Raw genomic sequence first — 23,122 nt, forward strand, 5'->3', positions numbered from 1 at the left:
AGTTGAGAGGTTCATCCCACCACTGTACACCAATTTGTTAAGACTTATTTTCTAGACTTTGGCCTGCTGGACAGATGTATAGAAGGCCAACCTAGTATTGCGACAGGGACAGCACGGGGAGCTGTAGCCAAACCAAATTGAGGTAGCAATTGGTCTAGGCTAAGTCTTAAGAGGTGGTGAGCTTGCAAGAGGTCCACAATGAGAAAACAGTCAAGGAACACACTTAGACTGGTATAAAAATACTGCTTTACTTATGGCAAATAACAGTGGCAAATGACTAACGGGTAATAATATTACACAACACTAATAGATTACTGGACTAGAGCAAAATACATATCAAACCCCTAAAAAGGAAGGTAAAGATCCGTTTAAGCACTACAGGTCTACAGAGAAACAAGCCTAGCTTCAGAGGTCCAGCCCCTAAAATGTATTGGGCCTTGTGCCCAAAAGATCAGCAAAATTCCTTAAAGTTTTGTGAAGCTAGAAAGAAATGAAGGTAGTCTCTCTGGGGTCCAATGAACAGTTCTAAGCATTAGGGTACAAATTAATCTAACAATCATGTCCCCAACTTTCAGAGAACTTGCATGAACAAGCAATAGCAAAGTAAAACTAATAAAAAAAGTTATCAAAACTTAAGTGGTAGATAGGGGTGCAGGTAAGTATCGGGGTGCAGGTAAGTATCGCTACAACTCACTCCCTGAACTCAGATTCTTCATAGGACTTGGCAAGTCTGCTGAAGAGGGTACGAGGATGTTTCCCGCCGTCAGCCTCAGCCATTGATCCCCAGGGGCTTCAGGTTTGAGAAGTTCTCCGTTTGGCGACTAATGCTGGTGCAAGGTCTTCCAGTTGAAAAATGCAAAATAACTCGATGGAGGGCCCAAGAAAATTCACAAAGGTACGTCGTGTTGCACAAGCCGAAGATCACCCATCCACCTCCACACCCCCCCGCCACCCTCAAGTTACAGGCCTCAACTCGGAACGGCAATATCTGCAGCACGGTAGGCCAAACTCTGAGCTGGTGAGCCACTGGGTGGTAATTTAGAAGAAAGGGCACGTGGTTAAGGCCCTGCTCTGCCCAGGTGGGTTTACATTCATGAAACAATTGATCAATGTTCTGAAATCCAAAACACACCGACTCCTAACTGTCAACAGAATCAAGTGGTGACAATGACTGCTACTTTTATGCAAAATTTAATTCATGGGTAGCATATGTTCTAAATACATATCGAAACATAGGACACTGAAACAATTGATATAGAGCGTAACCAACATGGTACAGTGGGTGTTCATCCAAAAGAGATTATTTGGATCACAATTCAAAGACAACAATTATTCTCTATGGTTCCTTATTCAAGCGAAACATGAGAAACAGAGTGCATATATCATACATGGTGCCAGTTAGTTAAACTGGACAATACATCAGTAAAACACTTAAGACAACAGTCGACACAACTGTGTTTCGGCCTAAAGGACCTAAATCAGTGTAGCTGTGAAATGGTCAGCCTTCATCAGGACGGGATAAGTGACAGGCGAGGTGTCCTATGGCCTCAGTCAAAGGAAGATAGATAAATAGGGAGATCAGGAGTGTGTGGGATTCAAAAAGTAACTAATCAAATTACAAAGCACTGAATGCTATTATTGTCAGTCTCGGGAGAGAGACTGGGTGCAAACAGTTCTTAACGTAAAGGGTTGCAGAGAGGCAACAGTCTGAGTGCCAAAGCATCAGACGAGGGATATGAAAATCCAGCTCAAGTCTGTGGAGAATGACCAGAACATACATAAGGCAAAGCCTGTGTATCAGGTAAGTAATAAGCACGAAATGCAAGGCTGATTACCAATAAGGTGCCTCTCAACTGGGTAAGTAGGAGGAGGATGGCACTAGCGTGGAGTCACTAGAGGGTCAGCAAAAACGTTTCTCAGTGGGTCGATGTTGTGGAGGGAAAAGAAACTGAATGGAACGTATCGCATACTATAGTGGTCATAAAGGAGGACCCACTGGGGTCACCTGACTAAAGGAAGGTGAACTCTTGACCCGGCTACGAGTCCCTGGGTGAAGTTTGGCCCTACACCTGCTGTAAGTGGTGCAGAGTGAATTAAAAACAGAGGGGAGAAATAAAAAGGGGGGCATAGGTCCTACTTTCACAGTGATCAACGGGTGTGGTGGCGGACAAGCAGTCCCAGATTAAACACGGCCATTAGGCAGAATGTGGTGATTAAAACACACACACAAACACACTTGATCGACGCTGGGTGCCCCCATGCAGGCCTGCACTGAGTAGTGAAAACTCTCCCCTTCTTCCACTCCGAAATCTAGTTTCCACTGCTTGAAGGATTTTATCTTGCGTGCCACCCCCCTTAACATGTCCCTTATCCTCAGACAACAAAAAATGTGGGTTGTGGAATATAGGAGTAAAGGGTGACGGGTAGGTGGTGAAGTTCGCTCTTTGTACCAGTTCGTCCCACAAGTCCCCCAGCACAGAACATATTTTGCTACAATACAGATGTGTTCTGTCCCTCTGACTTCCCAAGGACCCTCTCAAGATGTTCAACCACCGCTTCATCCATTTCACACCATGGCTTTTGCACGTCTTTTAACCAGTCCCCGATTACTCGAATCTGTGCAGCCAAATAGTATGCCCTTATGTCTGGTTCCCCCATGCACGCGCGCCCCCCTCCTCTATTTCTTGGCATGGTCATAACCTGTCTTGCCACCCTGTGCTTTTTATTATTCCATATGAACCTCCGCGTGTCCAATTGGATGGTTAGGAAGAAAGACCTAGGAACCTTTATTGGAAGGGTCATAAAATAGAACCGCCGACTTGATTTCATTTATCCTACCCAGCTACAATATCGAAGCAGGTCCTAACCAAGCAGCATCTTCTTAATGGCCTCAATTAAGGGGGGATAGTTAGCCAAGTACTGTAGTTAGCCAAGTACAAATCGTCCATATTTTTCACTATATTCACCCCTATGTATTTTATGGATTTATCTGCCCAACTATATGAGAAAGTTGCCTTAATCTTATGCTCGGTCTCCAGCCGAAAGGTCAGTTTAAGGACCTCCGACTTACATGTGTTGATTTTCAGCCCTGCGACTGCCCCAAAAAGATTCAAGTCCTCTTCACTGCTCCGAGGGAATTTAATGGGTCCAACAGTGTTAACATTTCATCCGCAAATGCGGCCACACTATGTTCCCCTAATCCAAAGGGTATTCCCTTTATGTCAGGGGTTTCCCTTATCGTTGCAAGAAGCTGCTACGGATGAATCGCATAAAGCAAGGGGGACAAAAGGGCACCCTTGTTTTTCCTTTCCCCCTCTATATACTCGGATAGCTCCAGACAAATGTCCATTCATCGACAGGCGCAGCGTTGGATTGTGATAGTTGGCCTTTATCATAGATACACATTTAGCCTCAAACCCTATTCTCTCCATTGTGAGGAACAAGAACTGTCACTCCATTCTGTTGAATGCTTTTTCGAGGCTGGGACGTTTGTTTTATTTACCTTTTCTATCAGGTGAGGTATCCTAGTATTATTTCCAGTTGGCCTGCCCTGAATAAAACCCGATTTACCTGAGCCAGTGAGTTTCGGGAAAAGCCCATCAAGACGGGACACAAATATTTTTGTATATATCTTTGCGTCCATATTGATCAAAGAGATTGGTCTATATGAGCCGCAGTTTGACAGATCTTTCCCTTGTTTTGGCAGCAGCACAACCGTTGCTTCTTCCATTGTAGGCCTAATTCTTCCCGCTGGTCCAAAGTTATTGAAGGGTGCGACCAAACAGGGGATTGATTAGCTGTTCCCTAAAAGGTTCTATAAACCTTTCTTCTTTATGTTCCTCTTCTTTGCCGTAGACCATTCCCAATTCTTTTTCTGGTTTCAAAATCTTGTGGGGGGGGGGGGTCTTATTCTTCAAGACCCAATATTTGCACGGCCTCTTGGCAAGCCGAGATGCAATAGTCAAAGACCAGGCCGAAGGGGAAGGTCCAGCGGTATCGAATATCCCTATCCAGGAGAGCGTTTACCACCGCGAACATTCTTTTCCTGGAAAAAAACTGTATTTATTGCCCATTGCGTGTTATCGGTTTTGCTTTCCTTGACGGCGCCAGAATCTCTTCTCTTTGAGTGTAGTCATATAGTTCCACCAAAATGTCTCGTGGTCTTGCCCCCGGCTCCTTCCTTAGCAGCCCCACTCTAGGCACTATCAATTTTAAGTGTTGTATTACTGTCATCCTCTAGGAAGTCCATGAATATTTAATCACAGCCTTTTCATCCTTATCCTGCACTCCCTCTTTCAGTCCCTTTATTTTGACATTCAATCTCCTCGACCTATTTTCAAGGTCTTCCGCTTAGGAGTTGCATTTGCCAGCTGTTCCCACCAGATCGTCCTTTTTACATGCCTCGTCAGCAAATTCTTGGAGAGCAGACTCATTTGTATCAACTCTATCCTCTGTCATATTAATGTCCCTTTTGATTTCATGCAGTACTGATGCCAGTTCTCCACAAATTGTGCCCATCTGAGTCTGCACAGTTCCTGTGGTCTTGTCACCAAAGTCTTGGAAGAACGGTCTTAGAATCCCCTGGGTAACGGCCTCGTCTTGCCCTAATCTTTCTTGGGGTCCCACATAGTCATACTTCACCGGGCTACTAGGTCCCATGTCTTTTTTTTCCACCATTTCTGGATCTGTCTTTCCTGAGTTTTTAAAAATAAATTGTATTCCTTTTTGCCACGCTTTGGATCCCTTTGCCTCGGTTTTTAGACCTTCTAAGTTCTTACTTTCCTGTGGGACCACAGCAGTCCGCCTTACCTGGAGATATACACTCCCCTAGCCCTCTTTTAATCCTCTCCAATGAGTGTTAAGCGAGCTACTGCCTCCTTGTGCCTTTGAATCGCTCACCCTTTTATATGTTCACTGATAGATATGCCTAATGTTGAAGGAACCCCTTGACAGTTCCCGTCAGTGCAATCACACTCACTCTCAACAGCACACAAGATGAGGTTCCCCCTTCCCCTCCGTGACCCCCTCCTTGCTTTTCCTGAGCAGGAGTCCTTTTGGTGAGGCACGGATTCCAATTTTCCCCTTATGCCCATTGTGATGTTTACAGCCCTCTCCAATGACCCGGCCAACCCGTTCGCACGCTGCTGATCCTCGTTTCCCCCGCTCCTCACCTCAGTGAGTCCTTTTGGTTCTCCTCCAGTGCTTTTATGGCCCCCAGTCTACCTTTGACAGTATCACACTGCCTTTTCAAAGTTAATTCCTTTAATCCTTGCTGCTTAAGCGAGGACAGGGGGAAAAGGTGTGAGGCCCATCCAGACTTGTTCTCCTAGTCACCACTGCAGTCTTCATCTCCATCTTTGTCCTGTTGCGCCTGGACTGCTCCAGTTCCAGGCTCTATCGGTTAGGTTGTCGTGGGGGGGCGCCATCGGCTGTGCTTCAATATGATTGATTAGTCCAATTCCTGGGTGAGCTCAGCCGATCTGCCCTGGGCTTCCGTAGGCTCAGGCCTTACTCAGGAACTCGGGGCCCCTCTTTCTGAAATGCTGCCTGCAGGCCTCCTCTCCTGCAGAGCACCTCCGCCTTTCCTCTCTCCTCGATTGGGTGTTCCCTGTCCCGCGTCTGGGACTACCTTGCTGTATCGCTTCTGCGGCTTGTGGGCGATGAGCAACGCCTTACCAGTGCTCTTCTGGTTGGCGTCTACTTTCTGACGTGAGGGAGGGGGGGGGTTTAAGTACAGGGTAGGCGCACTCTCTGCCGAGGCCTAGCCCCCGCCGTGCCCTCTGTTTATTTTTTATTTCAACGACTCTTCCTCACAGATTCAAATCTGTGCTGCCTCTCGAGAACCTCTGTCCCCACAGAAACATCACGCCCGGGGAGGGGATTGCAGCGAAGAGCCCAGATCCGGTGCCAAGGAGCAGGAGAGTTTCACTTACAGTGCTCTCCTGTCAGCGGCCATTTTTGGAATCCACTCATCTGCAGTTTAATTATATTCACGTTGCTTGTCACATACACTTCACACACTGTTCTCTTCAGTTTTCTCTATACAATGTTGCTGCTTGCTTTAACACAAACTGGTCTGCTATCAGTCTCCCCAACTCACTGGCTGTGCTAACTTTACTGGCGCTGCTTTGTAGTAGGAGCCAAGGACCATGGCGGCACAATCCTCCTCACCTTGGCCATCAACGCATTAGAGCCCCGAGTACCTCCGACACTCAATGCAGGTTTCTTCGGTTTTGATTCTGGGTATTATGTTTTTTACTCTCAAAGGCTCATGAAAGTAACGGTCATTCTCTGAAAAGGTCAAGGGCACTTCCCTTCTTGCAACCATCTCCGGTCTTGCCATCTTTCTCCTTGTATTAAACTGCCATCTTGGAACTGCTGCCGTCAGTTGGATGCTGTCAGCCGGGAGTCAGCTGTGAGGAGAGTGGACGGAAATAACTGACGAACAAGGCAAGTCCACTATCCCGCAGTACTGAGCGCTACCTCAGCGAAGGAAGGGGCGACTTCAAGGTAGTGTGCCGTTGTGGAGGAAGTGATTTTTAAGTGCGTGCGACAACCCGCCCGCTAAGTGAAAGTTTGAACTGCGCAGCTTCATGAAAAAAAAACGGCTGCTCAGAAGCAAATATGAACAGAAAAGGGAATTATGTCACGAAGGTGGAAGACGCTGCCGAGGTGAGTGTCTATATAAATATTTATCTCCCCACTACGCACAGAGTTAGAAATAAATGCCTGAATAAAAGGAGTTACTATTACGTACAGCGAAGGATACGCGATTTGTTTCCAAACACATGAAGTCACACGCTGACAGGACCCAGAGCAGAGACTATTACAAAACCCCAATACCGCCTTGTCTATAAAAGGTCTAGTCTCCCACAGAAGAAAAGAATACAAGGGTCGGCAATGTAACGTTATTTAATTAGAGGTATTGCATGAGAGAAAGAGGCAGTTTGAACTTTCAAGTTGACAATTCTAGGACAAAATACATAAACAAAGAGAGAAGAGAACTTTCAGAGTTAAAATTCCAGCCAAAGAAGCAATTGTTGTAATGCCATTCACCCCCATCTGGCGGAACTTAATAAAGACAAGTAATTCTCATCTGGAGACACTCCTTAACCCCTGTTGTCTTCCCCGGAAATAAATAAATGTTTGTTGAGAAAACCAGTTCAGCGAGTTGTCCTCAATCACCCTAGCGAAAATATCACAGACACTAAAAACATTAACTTATAAGCAACTGCGTAAACACCTATGAAATTCTTAATTTGTGATTATGACACCATCCGCTTAATAGGTAAATAAACAGATCAAGGCTAAAAGCGTAAATCGAGAACAATTCCTATGCACACAACATTTCACAAAAAACATAGCTCTCAACCGTTAATGGCCCTTGGGCGGGTGAAAACACCTGATTTTGCATTTGGCCGGTGAAAGCCCATTGATTCTTATGGATGTGTAGGGAGCTTGGTGAATGAGAGCTGCCTACGTGGCAGGCGACGCCCGCCAAAAGCGTGCGAGTTGAGAGGTATGCAAAAAAACATAGGCAAACCTCTTAATTATACAATGTGGTGGCCAGATTCAAACCCAAGTCAAAAAGGAAGATCTTCCTGGAATCATTCTGGAGTCATCAGGTGACTCCATCCTAGAGTCATCCATGGCTCGTTCAGGGAGATCATCCGAAACCATCCTGAAGTATGAGTATAGGCCGAAATATTCAAATGAGATGACCAAGTTATCACAGAAACTACTCCAGGATGAGCTCTGATTACTTCCAGTGATCTTTTATTACTCCAGGATGACCCTGTGACAACTTTAGGATGGGTTTGAAATTGTGAACAATTATCCCAGACAACTTCAGGAGGATGTTGCTTTCAAACGATTTAGGAAAAGGGTTTTGATTCCTTGTGTGTAAGACAGGTGGTATTACTATAGGGTTAGACTTATGGATAGTGTACTGGAAAACATGGAATTTGCAGCCGTTACTTGCCATCTTTGCTACAGCACTCAAATGTCATTAACTAAGGTTTGCTGATTTAGTAAACAAAACTACAAATCCACCCCACAATGTCACAAACCAACCTATAAACTCCCCAATTTCATTTCTCACCTCCAGCTAACATGGCCTCACAAGCAATAGACTCCCACAATTACAAATCACTGCACTACAATACTCACTTTCAGTGACCTAAACAGAATCCGTTAAAGATCTATCTGCATGACAAGACTGCTTGTCACTTCACTCAATATCACTATGAGCAGCTAGCAATTAGTTCAACCAATCACCACAGCCAAGAAAACATTAGCTGACCCCCCACAACAGAAATCCAATAGAACAAAAACATGTAAAAACCTACAAATTCACCAGATCAACTGGAATAGTTCTACACACAAGAGCACTTACATCTTCAGTTTCACACAGAGCAGCATGTGAGCTACAATTACGTTGTAGCTTAGTAGCAGGGGCTGACATAGCAACCAAACTCGGTTGTGGGGATGTACCAATTACATTGTTTTTTTTTAAACCGAAATCTGAAAGATTGCGCAGGTGTGTGGTAATGTGTAGGTGTCATTTCACTGTCCAAACAGGCATGACCGTCATACTGTAATAAGAACACTGTTGAGAAGACGTGGTGATAGAGTGGAGCTTGTCAAATTAGATCTGTCCGACAAAACATTTGTAGCAGACAATTGACGGGTTACTTTATAGTCCAATATGTTGCAGTTGTTGCACAGCTACATCTTTGGGAACTGCAACATTACCCAGACCATCTGCCGATTTAATGCTGGGTCAATCAATTGTCCAAGTGAACTAAGAGGCAGGTTCTGAGGAAGGAATGAAGAACACTAGCTATCCCTGCCAAAAGACTTGGTTTTCCAGCTTTTCTGAACAGCCATTAATACGTTTTGGATCAGTCCATTTTTACAATATAATACTCTTGTTTTTTTCACTGCATCTTCTTCTTCCAGATTCCACCGGTAGCTGCTTTTTCTCCTCTACCTTTCTTTTTAAGGCCTCAATTATAGGTTTCCATTATTTCATCAAATGTTTCCTGTGTCTTGATACTGTTTCTTGGCTGCAGGTACTAAAAAGGCAAGTTGAAACTTCATAACACGACTACCAATAAAACAAATATTTTGTCTGAGCTGTACACTGGGGTGACACCCCTTGGATTTTTGCTTATTCTTCCTCTCTTTGGCACTTTCCCTCCCTACCCATGCAGCTACCCACAACTCAGTCTAGCTGCTGGGTACATAACCTTGAGAGTGCGCGCTGACCACTATAATATATAAATAGTGGCACGATGCGTCACTAATTCCACAAGATCTACGCATAAAGACCTTGAATGAATAGGACAGAAAATGGATTGGTATTTGCGAATCGCGCTCTACCTTGGACACCCTAGATTAGTTTCCCAACCCGTGGACAAAATGTTCAGGATTGGAGCCAAGATAAAACATTTTTTAAAAATTACAAAAAAAATAAAAAAATATTTGTTTAGGAATTTCGATTTGGGGAACCGATCCGGCATGTCCAAGCACCACTAAAGACTTAGCACAACACGCCAGCCATCAACAGGTCTCTCGGGACTCAACCCTTTATCATCAAGTACCATCAGAAAATTGTTAGAAGATATTTTCACAATCAACTTCCAAACCTGGTCACCATACCAAGTGTTCAATTTCGAGGCCTTGAAGATGGCTAAGGTCGAAACACGAGTCGGGGGACTACAGATGAATAACCTGATATTGTTTTACTTTCATTATAAAAGACTGTATACCTAACTAGGTAGAGCGCGATTCGCCAATACCAATCCATTCTCTGACCTGAACTACGGTCCCGAGGGCGTTCAACCCACAGCGGTTTGCCAATAACATAAGAGGAATCAGTAGACCATCTTTAGAGAGTTACTCGAGAGGAAAGAGGTGCTGTAAATGAGGGGCGGGCATTGTGCAGCATTCATCTGTATGTGTTAACAAGGGAACAACTCTGCGTAGGGACGTCAGATGTCCCCTCCTCCTCCAAACATCAAATAGATGAACAACAAAAGAAATACACTGCTTACCCAACCAGAAAAGCACGACTGCCTTGAAATCCTTTTCTTCACATATTTCTCTTCTACTTTCATCAATACCCTCCATCAGCCATGTACAATTAACTTCACCAGCAATTGCAAAGGCTCAAAATTCCCCATCATTTCAAACGCACAGATTGTCAGAATCAAAGAGTGCCACGATCTGAGTTCTTGTCTAAAAGAAGAAATAAAAATAAATATAGTATGCGCCGAGTATTTGCGAACCAGGTTTGTACCCAAAAGCATTAATTTATAGTAGGCTTGCTATGGATGTTCTTGCCTGATGTATCCAGATTTATGAGTGAAGCGTCTCTTGGTGCTTGGTTAACTTCCTCCAAGACTTCCACCCATTGTGGCTTTAACTAGTTGCATCTGCTCGCAAAATTAGAGGTGGGTGTTCTGGAAAGGCCATACGTTCTTAACTGCAGAGCTCTTGTTACCTATAATGCTGCAGTCATTTTGTGTGTCCTTTAAAAGACATGCAGCGGTTTCAGTTTCTTAAATGTAAATATCAACCATAGAGAGCCCCAGTTGCAGACCGCAACATGTACAGGAAATAGGAGGGTATGCAGGGACAGAACCCATGACCAAAGTGACCTTTACTGGGGGAACAAAAAGTAAATATTACACCTTAGCAGGAAGGATTTAGCTAATATGATCCAGGCACTATCCTCCAGAAGGGTCAGAAGTCGTCCCCCTTACCCCCCTGGACCCATAAGCATTGCTAATGTGCAATAAATGATGCACTACAGTTGAAATAGTGCAGCGCTCATAGCAGTGGAAAAATCCTTCAAAAAGTAAACCAAGCCATGGGTAAACTTTGCAGAGGCATGGGTTCTCACACACGCACCACGGCCGGATACATGTAGATAACCTATTACATAGAGGGTCGGGTGCACCTATCTGAGGAAAGCATGGACTATTTGTGTGGAACATTGGGGCATTGGAGAAGAAACAGCATTAAAGCCAGATAGGGGCAGCCAGTAGGAGCATTTATCCCCTACTCCTACTTGGCGATGGTTTGAAAGCAAATCAGCCGGATCAGTAGAACAGCGATTGTGTAGAACTGGGAAGGAGTTGCCCCACCCATGAAAAGGGGGCCTTGTATGCTGAACATCTAGGGTGCCTTATGGCAGAGACCTTCAAACTGGGGGGCCCAAAGGATGCCAGGTGGTGGAGGACTTGAAGGATTATGGTGCCTTTAAAAAAAAACAAAAATAAGCATTTGTGGCAGGGGGATGGAAACTATTTTACTCAAGTGGGGGCTCAGCATAAAAAGACTTGAAGACCACTGCCTTAAGGGATTAAGGTGACCTCCCACTTTCAAATTGCAAAGCAATTAACAGCACTTTACACCCCGGTCAGAAAACTCCCACTCCCAATAAAACAGACTGGCTCTTGCGCGGTGCATCTTAATAAGATGCACAATCTTTACAACAGAAGTCAGCACCTCCGAGACCATTCCCCATATTGCGCACAGGCAAAGCTTCCCGGGATCACGCAGTGTGTTCACAATATATGTGGAGCTACTATCAAGTTCTAGCACCAGACATTGAAGGAGCACCATCCAAGCAAATATCAACACACGCCTCCCATTTAAGGCAGTGTGAACTTAGGAAGTAGTTAAACAATGTCAATGACTATAGATGCAGTTGCTCTGCCCTGAATTGGTTTACAAAATATTACTCCAATATTTCGAGCACAATATCAATTCTGTAACGATATAGGGAGGACAGGTCAGTGATGCGGCGGAAAAATGTGGTGTCAGACATAAGGATACTTTTGCATTTCTCTGCTGCACCGTCACTATGACAGCGAGAATTGTTGCCAGAATTACACCCAGCATCTGTAAAGGGCTTTCTTTCCCTCCAGATAATGAGGTAAGAAGCTTCCAACACATTTGCAGGTACTGGGGCCACGTTTTACATGCACATTACAACCCCCCAAAATACACAGAAATGCCCCACCCCAATATTGCCTCACCCCTATGATGCACATTACAACCCCCCAAAATACACAGAAATACCCGTCCCCAATATTGCCTCACCATGATGCACATTACAACCCCCCAAAATACACAGAAATACCCGTCCCCAATATTGCCTCACCCTGTGATGCACACTACATATCTCCAAAATACACAGAAATATCCCATCCCCAATATTGCCTCACCCCCAAGATGAACATTACAAACCCCCAAAATACACAGAAATACCCCCTCCCCAATATTGCCTCACCCCTGATGCACATTACAAACCCCAAAAATACACAGAAATGCCCTATTGCCTCACCCCTCAAGCCTGATGCACATTAAAACCCCCCAAATATACAAAAATGCCCCCTCCCGAATATTGCCTCACCCCCAAGATGCACATTACATATCCACAAAATACACAGAAATACCCGTCCCCAATATTTCCTCACCATGATGCACATTACATATCCACAAAATACACAGAAATACCCCTCCCCAATATTGCCTCACCATGATGCACATTACATATCCACAAAATACACAGAAATACCCCCTCCCCAATATTGCCTCACCCCTGATGCACATTACAAACCCCAAAAATACACAGAAATGCCCTATTGCCTCACCCCTCAAGCCTGATGCACATTAGAACCCCCCAAATATACAAAAATGCCCCCTCCCGAATATTGCCTCACCCCCAAGATGCACATTACATATCCACAAAATACACAGAAATACCCGTCCCCAATATTGCCTCACCATGATGCACATTACATATCCACAAAATACACAGAAATACCCCCTCCCCAATATTGCCTCACCATGATGCACATTACATATCCACAAAATACACAGAAATACCCCCTCCCCAATATTGCCTCACCCCCAAGATGAACATTACAAAACCCCAAAATACACAAATACCCCCTCCCCAATATTGCCTCACCCCTCAAGCCTGATGCACATTAGAAACCCCTCAAATATACAGAAATGCCCCCTCCCGAATATTGCCTCACCCCCAAGATGAACATTACAAAACCCCAAAATACACAAATACCCCCTCCCCAATATTGCCTCACCCCTCAAGCCTGATGCATATTAGAAAACCCCAAAATATACAGAAATGCCCCCTCCTCAATATTGCCTCACCCAATGCACATTACAACCCCCCAAAATACCCAGAAATGCCCCCTCCCTAATATTGCCACCCCCCCTGATGCACATTACAAACCCCAAAATACACTGAAATGCCCCTCCCCAATATTTCCTCACCCTGATGCACAATATCCCCAAAATACAGGGAAATGCCCCCTCCCCAATATTGCCTCACCCGATGCACACTACATTCACCCAAAATACACAGAAATACCCCCTCCCCAATATTGCCTCACCCTGATGCACATTAAATATCCCCAAAATATACAGAAATGCCCCTCCCCGATATTGCCTCACCCCTGTGATGCACACTACATATCCCCAAAATACACAGAAATATCCCCTCCCCAATATTGCCTTACCCCGATGCAAATTACAAACCCCAAAATACACAGAAATGCCCCTCCCCGATATTGCCTCACCCCTGATGCACATTACAAACCCCCAAAATACACATAAATATCCCTTCCCCAATATTGCCTCACCCGTGTGATGCACATTACACACCCCCAAAATACACAGAAAAGCCCCCTCCCCAATATTGCCTCACTCCTGATGCACACTACAATCCCCAAAATACACAGAAATGCCCCCCCAATATTGCCTCGCCCCTGTGATACACATAAAACCCCAAAATACACAGAAATGCCCTCCCCAATATTGCCTCACCCCTGATGCACACTACAATCCCCGAAAATACACAGAAATGCCCCTCCCCAATATTGCCTCACCCCTGATGCACACTACAATCCCCAAAATACACAGAAATGCCCCCCCAATATTGCCTCGCCCCTGTGATACACAAACCCCCAAAATACACAGAAATGCCCGCTCCCCAATATTGCCTCACCCCTGATGCACATTACAACCCCCCAAAATACACAGAAATGCCCTCCCCAATATTGCCTCACCCCTGATGCACTATATCCCCAAAATACACAGAAATGCCGCTCCCCAATATTGCCTTACCCCTGTGATGCACAATATCCCCAAAATACACAGAAATGCCCCCTCCCCAATATTGCCTCACCCCTGTGAGGCACATTACACCCCCCCCCCCAAAATACACTGAAATGCCCCTCCCCAATATTGCCTCACCCCTGTGATGGACATCACATATCCCCACAATACACAGAAATATCCCCCCCCCCCAATATTGCCTCGCCCCTGTTGCACAATATCCCCAAAATACACAGAAATGCCTGTAAAGACCGGTGGGGGATGTCTGTACTTCCGCTCTCTATATGGTAGAGGAGAGGCACAGAGGACCCCAGCCAAGATTCTCTATTATTGATAACGTAGTCGAGCAATCAAGCCCTAGCTTCTCAGGAGGTGATGCGGGCTGGTTCTTAAGTACAGTGTGTTCCCCGAACCCCCACAAAGGAATGTCCACACACTGTATTACTGAAAACACAGTCTTTATATAATACTCAAAAGGTATGTACACAATCACAATAACGCACTTTGTACTTGGAAGTCAATAATGATAAATATATACACGTCTAGAGTGGTGCCACTAACGTTATCAAATCTCATTAAAGTGCATCAACTGTACGGTTAAAATGTCACACAGATCAATAACGAGTAAACCAGCAATAGAGATAGGCAGGAAAGTAAGATGGTTGAAACAATAGGCAGAATGCTGACCCCTACCACTAGGCACAGTTCTGTGTGGAGATCCCCCCTCACCTGGGCAACCTGTAAATAAAGATATATAGCACAAGCCCAGTCCATATATTGTCCGATAGTCTTACGTCTTCCTATTAAGGTTTTACCCCCCCAAATGTACCTAGTGGAGTAGAGTTCTCCGATGATGCACCGACCGATCCTTCTTGAGTGCCTCCCTTTCAGGCGGGAGTCACGGATCGTCGAGAGGTGTCGGGGAACTTGGCGTTCGGTGTCGGGGAATCAACGTCCCTTCTTGAGTGCCCTCCCTTTAAGGCGGGAGTCACGGGTCGAACATCCGACGGTGAACAGGGTGAACTACGGCAGGGAAGTGACAGCTTCGATCCTAGCGGTGCTTGTCGACGACAAGAGTTGGCGTCCTGCAAGGAAGAGGCATGCGGGGCACCTCGGTGACGATAGTTCTGGACCGCAGAGATGATGAAGAACTGTGGCCCAGCAAGGGCGTCGAGTCGTCGGCGTCTCTGCGGTCTGTAGGTGGCGGGAAACCCACCGGTGGATGCTCCTTGGCGCGTCGACGGTCGGGCCTTCTCCAGCGGGAGACAAGCAGGTGACGATGCAGATGAGAGCGTCCGATGATCAATGGATGTTCTTAGGCAAACGGGAGCACGGCGGCTCCGGACGGCAATGGCGGTCGTCGACAGTAGCGGATAACAGTCCGGGTGCTTCTCCTTGGGAGTTCCGCAGCAGTCCCCGTATCGGGTCGGCAGCCTGTCGAAGGTCTGTCTACCAGGGAGCATTGACAAAGATCAGCTGTGCACGATGGTCCCTCGTAGCTCGGGAAGAGGGCGCCTTACCAGGTCCTCTCTGGGTCAGTGCTTGGAGGCACAGCAGCTTTCAGATTGTGAAGGAGAGCAGCAGCAATTCTTCTCGTCCAGCAGGGCTTCAAGGTCAAGCGTCAGTTAATCCAGTTACTCATCGTAGTGGACTTCAGCTTCTGAACACGATTCCTAGCAGTGAGAGGTCCCCAGATATACTGTTGATCTCCCATTCATTCCGCTGGGTCACACTCAAGCATCCAATCACGACTACGGGCATTCATGCAGGCAGGCAGGCAGGCAGCCAGCCAGCCAGCCAATCAGGCACACAAGGTATTCAGGCCATTCACTTCTCTCCAGACACTCATAACAAGTTATGTGTATTGGGACAAGTACTGAGTCATTCAACACTCCCAGCTGCATTCATACCGGTTTCGGGCAGGGTTGTCTCAGTCATTGTGTCAACCACCAGATACTAGACACCCACAACACAGAATGCATATTCGTCACACACTCTATTCACCCAGGTCCCACCCACAGGAGGTACCCACAACATACATCACCGGGAAGGCTTCAGCTAGTCTGACTGGGCCTTCACAACAACACCATATATGGCACTTCCATCCAACAGCCAGTCAGGGGGAAGGGACAGAGTCAAGGCTTCCCAGGACTTTGGGAAAACACGGTAATGGGTATTAGAAAGCAAGAGGCCACTGGGGCCATCTTGTTTTCCATCAGGTATCAACTGATCCCAATGGCAGGGCCGGGGTATCCCAAAATGGAGGATACTCCGCGCACCTGTCAAATTCAGCATGGAGCTGCCACCAGCCCATACCCTGCTCACTGGGCCACCCACAGGTGCCCAAAAACATACACTAGGGGCACAGGGTTGTACCCCCACCCATGGGTGCCATAAGAGTATCCCACAGGTCCGTTCACCAAACCAAAAAAGAAAGAGAGCTGCACCGCCAGGAGTCCCACATGAACTCCTGCGCGGAAAACACGACAGAACACCAATTGAAAAGCAGTAAAGGACAAGGATACGGAGGCCCCGTCCCTCTGATGCATTTCCAGCATCACAATGCCCCCTCCCCAATATTGCCTCACCCTGTGATGCACATTACAAACCCCCAAAATACACAGGCATACCCCCTCCCCAATATTGCTTCACCCCTGTGCTGCACATTACACCCCCCAAAATACACAGAAATGCCCCCTCCCCAATATTGCCTCACCCCTGTGATGCACATTACAAACCCCCAAAATACACAGGCATACCCCCTCCCCAATATTGCTTCACCCCTGTGCTGCACATTACACCCCCCAAAATACACAGAAATACCCCTCCCCAATATTGCCTCACCCCTGGGATGCACTGTACACACCCCCAAAATACACAGAAATGCCCCTCCCCAATACTGCCTCACCCCTGTGATGCACATTACACCCCCCCCAAAATACACAGAAATGCCCCTCCCCTATATTAACAATCAGCATGAGATAACTGGAAGACTCACCAGGCACCAAATAACAATCAACTCGAGGAAGTGAGCAGCCGAGGAACCTCTCCCGCAACGCCCCGCCCCCCCAAAAGATGACGCTCAGCGAACGCTCCAACGCACGTGATGCAGAGCAGACCACGTGACCAAGTCTACGCTCAATCCCACGTGATACAGGCCAGGGCACCTGACGAAGTGATCGCTTATACCCACGTGATGCAGAGCAGCCCACGTGATGAAGTGGAAGCGGATCGTTGCTAGGGTCCGTTTCTCGGATGGGAACTAGACACCACGGTAGCGACTAGTTCCCATCCGAGAAACGGACCCTAGCAACGGCCCGCCCACTGTTCTTCACGTGACCTCCGATGTCACCCGTGTGTGTAATTTCCGGAGCAGTGAAGCGCTTCCGGAGCACGTTCAGGGAGCGTCACGGAGCGCGGCTGAGTGGGCTGCAGCGCCGCCGGTGCAAGTGCATCCGGACTCTGCCAGCCTTTGGCTTGCAGCGGATGGGGTGGGCTTTTTCTTTGGGATAGCGGTCTGCTTCCTCTTGTCTGAGCGGGAAGGCTCAGGCTGCTGGAACAGCACCAGTCCCTGTGCTCTTGGCTGCAAATACAATTTGAGGGAGAGATGGGGTAGAGTGGGTCTGGAGGGTGCATTGGGTCATCTAAGTGTGGGTTGGGAGGGTAGGATGGGGCATCTTGGCGTGGCTCTGGTGGGAGGGTATGGGGGCACATTGGGTTTGATGGGGCACATTAGTGTGGGTCTGGGGGGAGGGATGGGGACGCAGTCGTGTGGGTCTGGAGGGAGGGTTTTGGTACAATGGTGGTAGTCTGGGGAGGGACAGTTGGGGAGGGTTGGGGCACATTGGTGGGTTTGGAGGGAGGGGTAGGGACACAGTAGTGTGGCTCTGGAGGGTGGGATGGGGCACAGTGGTGTGGGGCAGGAGGAAGGCTCGGCATACAGTGGTGCAGGTCTAGGGAGGGTGGGGGCACAGTGGTGCGGGTCTGGAGAGGGAGGGTGGGGGCACAGTGGTGCGGATCTGGAGAGGGAGGCTCGGTGCACAGTGGTGCGGGTCTGGAGAGAGGGAGGCTTGGGGCACAGTGGTGCACGTCTGGGGACAGGGACGGTTGGAGCGCAGTAGTGCGGGTCTAGGGACCGAGAGGGTTGGGGCACATTAGGTCTGGAGGGAGGGATAGGGACATAGTGGTGTTGGTCTGGAGGGAGGGTTGGGGACACAGTGGTGTGAGTCTGGGGACAGGGACGGTTGGAGCGCAGTAGTGCGGGTCTAGGGACCGAGAGGGTTGGGGCACATTAGGTCTGGAGGGAGGGATAGGGACATAGTGGTGTTGGTCTGGAGGGAGGGTTGGGGACACAGTGGTGTGAGTCTGGAGGCAGAGATAGGGACACGATTGTGTGGGTCTGGAGGGAAAGATAGGTAAATGGTGTGGGTCTGGAGGTTGGGATAGGGGCACGGTGGTGTGGGTCTGGAGGGAGGATTGGCATACAGTGGTGTGGGTCAGGAGGGAGGGTTGGCGTACAGTGGTGCGGGTCTGGAGGGCGGGATGGAGCACATGGGTGTGGGTCAGGAGGGAGGGAGGGGGACATTGTTGTGGGTGTGAAGGGAGGCATAGGACACATAATCTTGTTAAAAAACAACCATCAAGTTACATTTTTAAAAACAATACATTTTTCCCGTTTATGAGGTCATCATTCTTCAAAACCGCATAAAACAGACAAACTCAACCGGTCACATAAATCTCCTACGATTTTTTTTTTTCTCCAAGACTCGTCTTGCCCTCTAAAAAAACTTCATACGAAATGTAAATTACCCTTTCAGATTCACCTTTAATCGCACCCGTTTTCTACGTGTTCCCCTGTATGGGTTCAAATTTCTTCTGTTATGTTTGAAAAAAAAACGCATGTCAGGGCGTATATACTCTTATCGTGGCCTCTCTCAAGATTATATATTGCTCGGCCACACTCAAGTCAATATCTCATTCCCCATACATATATATATTACACTCTTAGAGGGTGAAGGGGTAAAGGAAACAATTGCAGTGACACAATTTTGGCAAAATATTGACCTCAGAAAAACGTGAATAACGAAAAGCATGAGGAAGGAAACAGGAATCAAGCGAGGAGTGTGGGATCTTGGACTAGAGTGAAACAATTTGTAAAAGAAAATGTGAAAACATTTTTTAAATCAAAATAAAAAAAATTACATTCTTTCAAGTTATGTTTTATCCCGCCACCCTCCGTTACTCACTTTGTTTCTTCACTCATCACCCATACATTTTCCAACTCGCTCAGTTTTTTACTCACTGCTATCATTTGTGTCTTCTGACTCTCGGGATCGTCCGCCTTTTTTACCGCCTCTTCAACCTTCCGATCGATCTGCTTCTCATAGACATGGGAGAGAATTTTATAGAAACGAGGGGACCCGTCACACCCAACATGCACGTTTCTTCAAATTACACTAACCACTATGTACGGGGAGCTTCCAGTCCTGTCAGCCGAATGGAAAAGGTCGTCTGATATTTCCGAAACTGTAAAGTTTACTCAGTTCGATGGCTTAGAACCGTCCTTTCGCTATCAAGTGAACTGGATAACCTAGCCCCTTTGATGACTAGCAGTTACCCTGGAGATGGATGGGGATGCAGACCTTATTCATACATCAATAATAGAGACGACTCGGGAAGTTGGCAAAAGGAAGACTGTTTTAATATCAAGTATCTAAAACAGGGAGCATAGCAAACATCAACGAATTTGCTCGATCTTCTTGCTCAAACATTCTTAGTAAAAACTGAAATCTGATAAGCAATACTCGTCATCAATGACGTCTAACCTACGTGTTACTAAAGTCATCCTATGTGGCAAACTACAAAATGGGTAATTGGTTCTGAGTGAATATCTAAGTATACGATCTATACTAGTCTAAAAAAGTGTGACTATGTGATTGGTTACTTAACGTCAGTTGGGGCAACTAAGCCCTCCCCTAAAAATGACCACTATGAAGAACGTCCCATTGGTTTACACAACTATAGGACCCCTAAATACGCAGTCCTCTACAACTGGTTGGCACTCTAACCTCTGTCAGTACTTTTCCACCTACGTCTAGCAGCCTGCAGGCTGGCCATCCAAGTCCTTGTGAGTTTGCCTTAAAATTAGCTACCCACCAATTAGCATATCAATCCATCATCACCTCAGTGGTCTACTGTCAATTAGGCTTTTGAAGCTCGGCCTTGGGAGTGTTCTTAGCTCTGAGAAATTTAGGGAGTGAGAAGCACGGTCTGCCCTCATGCGTAGGTGCAATCATTTCGTTTGTCCAACTTCATGCTTCCATGTGACTGGAGACCATGGAATCGAGGCTTTTCGTGTATTTAATACTATTTTTTAATAAACCTCTGGCGTCTTCCTTGTTATGTTCATGCCGTCTGAATAGGAGTTTTGTTCTTTCACACAATTTGTATCCAATGCTGAGATTTACTTGGTAATTAAATTTGCTTTTTAACTGCGACATACTAGAAATGAGGCCTTCTTGCTACTGTCCAGCACTGCTATAATGTGTAGTGGACATATCCATCCTTTACTTATCTATATATATATATATATATATATATATATATATATATGCGCTTGCCGCAATCTATTCACTACAAAGCCAGCCTTAAGATTACTAAGTCTGCTTGCATTTCTTTTGCTTCTGTACACGTCTAAATTGACTTGATATCTTCATCTGTTTCTGTGGAAAAGCTTCTTCATCTTAATGCCATATAAAATATCTGCATTCTCTGGTCTCTGCATCTCTTCTAAGTATGTCATCTCAGCTCTGTGTGACGTATACTGGTGATGGTTGATGACATTACCATTCATCCTTGCCGTTTATTGGCTCTGCTTCTTCAGGGATTTCATTCAAATGACCATCATAATTTCTTGTATGCAGGTATGGTTTTCTCAATGGGAACCTTACCTCCAAGAATCTCTTTGCTGTCGGTATTTTCACTGGTACCGCACAGAGACCATAATCTGCCCTTTGTTGGTTAAACTGTTCTGTGTACGTCATATACTCTGGTTTTCAGCATAAAGGTAAAAGGGGCGGGACGATTGAGGTAGGTGTACTTGGCTTCTCCTCTACAACCCTGTTAAACATGGAGGGTGTTTCGCAGTACCGCATAGGTAGCCTTGTGTTTTTCCACTTTTTATTTCTATATTGAAAGGATGGAGTGGTATAGAGAAGAAAGCGTTCTTCAAATCTAGTACCAAAAAATGGGTAGTTGTGGCGGAATCCTACATAGTATTGTTGCTGGATTGAGAACTAACGGGTATTCTGCTTAAACAACAATGCTCAAAGGGCGCAAGTCCTGAATAAAATGCCACGATCCTCCAGTCGCCTCATTCACTGAGTGCACGGCAGTGTTATACAGCGATTCTGAAGGTACCAAAATCCCTTGCTGCACTAAGGCGGAAATTGTCTCATACATGTCTTCGTCTGCCGAAAAGGGCCCATTTGCACTTGGGAAGGTCTGTTTGAAAGGGAGAAGGTCAGCCAAGCCCGTGTGCTGTCTGTGATGCCTAGGGTGTCATGGAGATGGTTTATGAGGATGGAGTGGTTGACTGTGTCAAAAACAAAAGAAAGATCGAGGAGGATCAGAATTGAGGGAGTGTTAGAATCCAGGTTAGAGAGTAGGTCTTCACCGGTGTTCAGGAGAGCAGTTTCTGTGCCTCTGAAACTGGACTTGTGGTCATGGAGGCAGCCAGCCATTTCGGTGTGGACGGCCAGTTGGGGCATGACCAGCTATCCATGAGTTTGCCCAAAAAAGGGGTGATAGAGATAGGGCGATAGTTAGCAGGGCAAGAAGGGTCAGCAGATGGCTTTCTTAGAAGAGGGCACACATGAGAGTGCTTAAGGAGTTGAGAGAAAGAGCCAGTGGCAAATGAGTGGTTGGAGAGGACAGCCAAGGCTGGAGCAAGAGAGGCGATGTTGTCCTTGATGGTTCTGGAGGAGCAGGGGCCCATCTGTTTGGAGAAAACTTTCATAGAGAAGATAACTCTAGAGATCTCATCTGGTGCAGTAGGAGAGAAAGAGGAGAGTATAGGGTTGAGGGGGGGCAAGGGAGGCGAGAGACAGGGGTTGGGGGAGCAGATGGCAGAGAGGGCAGGATGTCCAGGGTTTTGGAGGAAAAGTGGTGTTCTGCTTTCTTTCCTATTCCCCCCCCCATCTTGTCTTGTGGAGCCAGGAAAAATCTGTGTATACCATCTTGTCTTGTGGCGCCTGGAAACACCTGTGTATAGACGCCATACGAATGTCTAATAAAATAAAAATAAACTGTTATATTGGCCTTGTGCCAATCCTACTGTGCAAGACAAGGTGGTAAGTGTGAGGGGGGTAGAGGAAGTTCAGGAGTGGGGTGCCCAAAAGGCGGGGGTGGGCAAGTGCTGGGGGGCCAAGACAGCAAGTGCCAGGGGAAAGGGAGGATGAGTGCGGTGGACATGGTTAGTATTAGCCCGTGGAAGGGCACCCGAGGGCAAGTGCTGGCGAGGGATGCTGGAGGAACTGGTAGGGAGGGTTCTGGCCCCTGTATGATTCTGAAGGGACCAGGTCCTAGTCACAGCGACAGAGGGAACATTAGTATGGGAGAGGGAAGGAAGAAGAGAAAAGGAAAGCCTTGAGAAGTTTCCAGAACTTAAGAAGATCCGGCTCAAGTCTGAGGTGGGAGGGGGGCCGTTCCAGGTGGAGGAACCAGCCAAAAGGGATCTCCCTCCCACTCTCTGCTTGGAGAAATGTTTGACCTACATTGAGTTGGAGCCAGAGGACCGAAGCACTCTGGCAGGAAGGGAAAGCTGGATATAAAGAGGTCCCAGACATCCTTGTGGATGATGCAAAGGGTCTTGAACTTGATCCTTGCGGTCACCGGGAGTCAGTGGAGAGAATTTAAGGCTGGCGAGATGCAGTGCCTGGGCTTGAGGCCGAGGATAAGTCTTGCA

At 46.8% G+C, this 23,122-nt stretch overlaps 1 protein-coding gene across 3 annotated transcripts in view; it reads right to left on the reverse strand.

Moving 5' to 3' along the window:
* Positions 1 to 17,327, reverse strand: part of LOC138511166 (zinc finger protein 436-like) — a 224,563-nt gene extending 207,236 nt beyond the window's left edge. The window contains exons 1-2 of one of the 3 annotated variants that reach the window (XM_069626673.1): positions 17,156 to 17,234; positions 10,059 to 10,242 (exon numbers count right to left, since the gene is read on the reverse strand). The gene's annotated coding sequence lies outside the window, so the exon portion shown is untranslated. Of the gene's footprint in view, positions 1 to 10,058; positions 10,243 to 17,155 lie in introns of all 3 variants that reach the window. The other 2 variants (XM_069626674.1, XM_069626672.1) reach the window with 2 other exon arrangements.
* Positions 17,328 to 23,122: the final 5,795 nt, after the last annotated feature.

The sequence above is a fragment of the Ambystoma mexicanum genome, chromosome 6p, assembly GCF_040938575.1.
Source record: "Ambystoma mexicanum isolate Mex_15411 chromosome 6p, UKY_AmexF1_1, whole genome shotgun sequence".
In the NCBI taxonomy this organism is placed as follows: Eukaryota; Metazoa; Chordata; class Amphibia; order Caudata; family Ambystomatidae; genus Ambystoma; species Ambystoma mexicanum.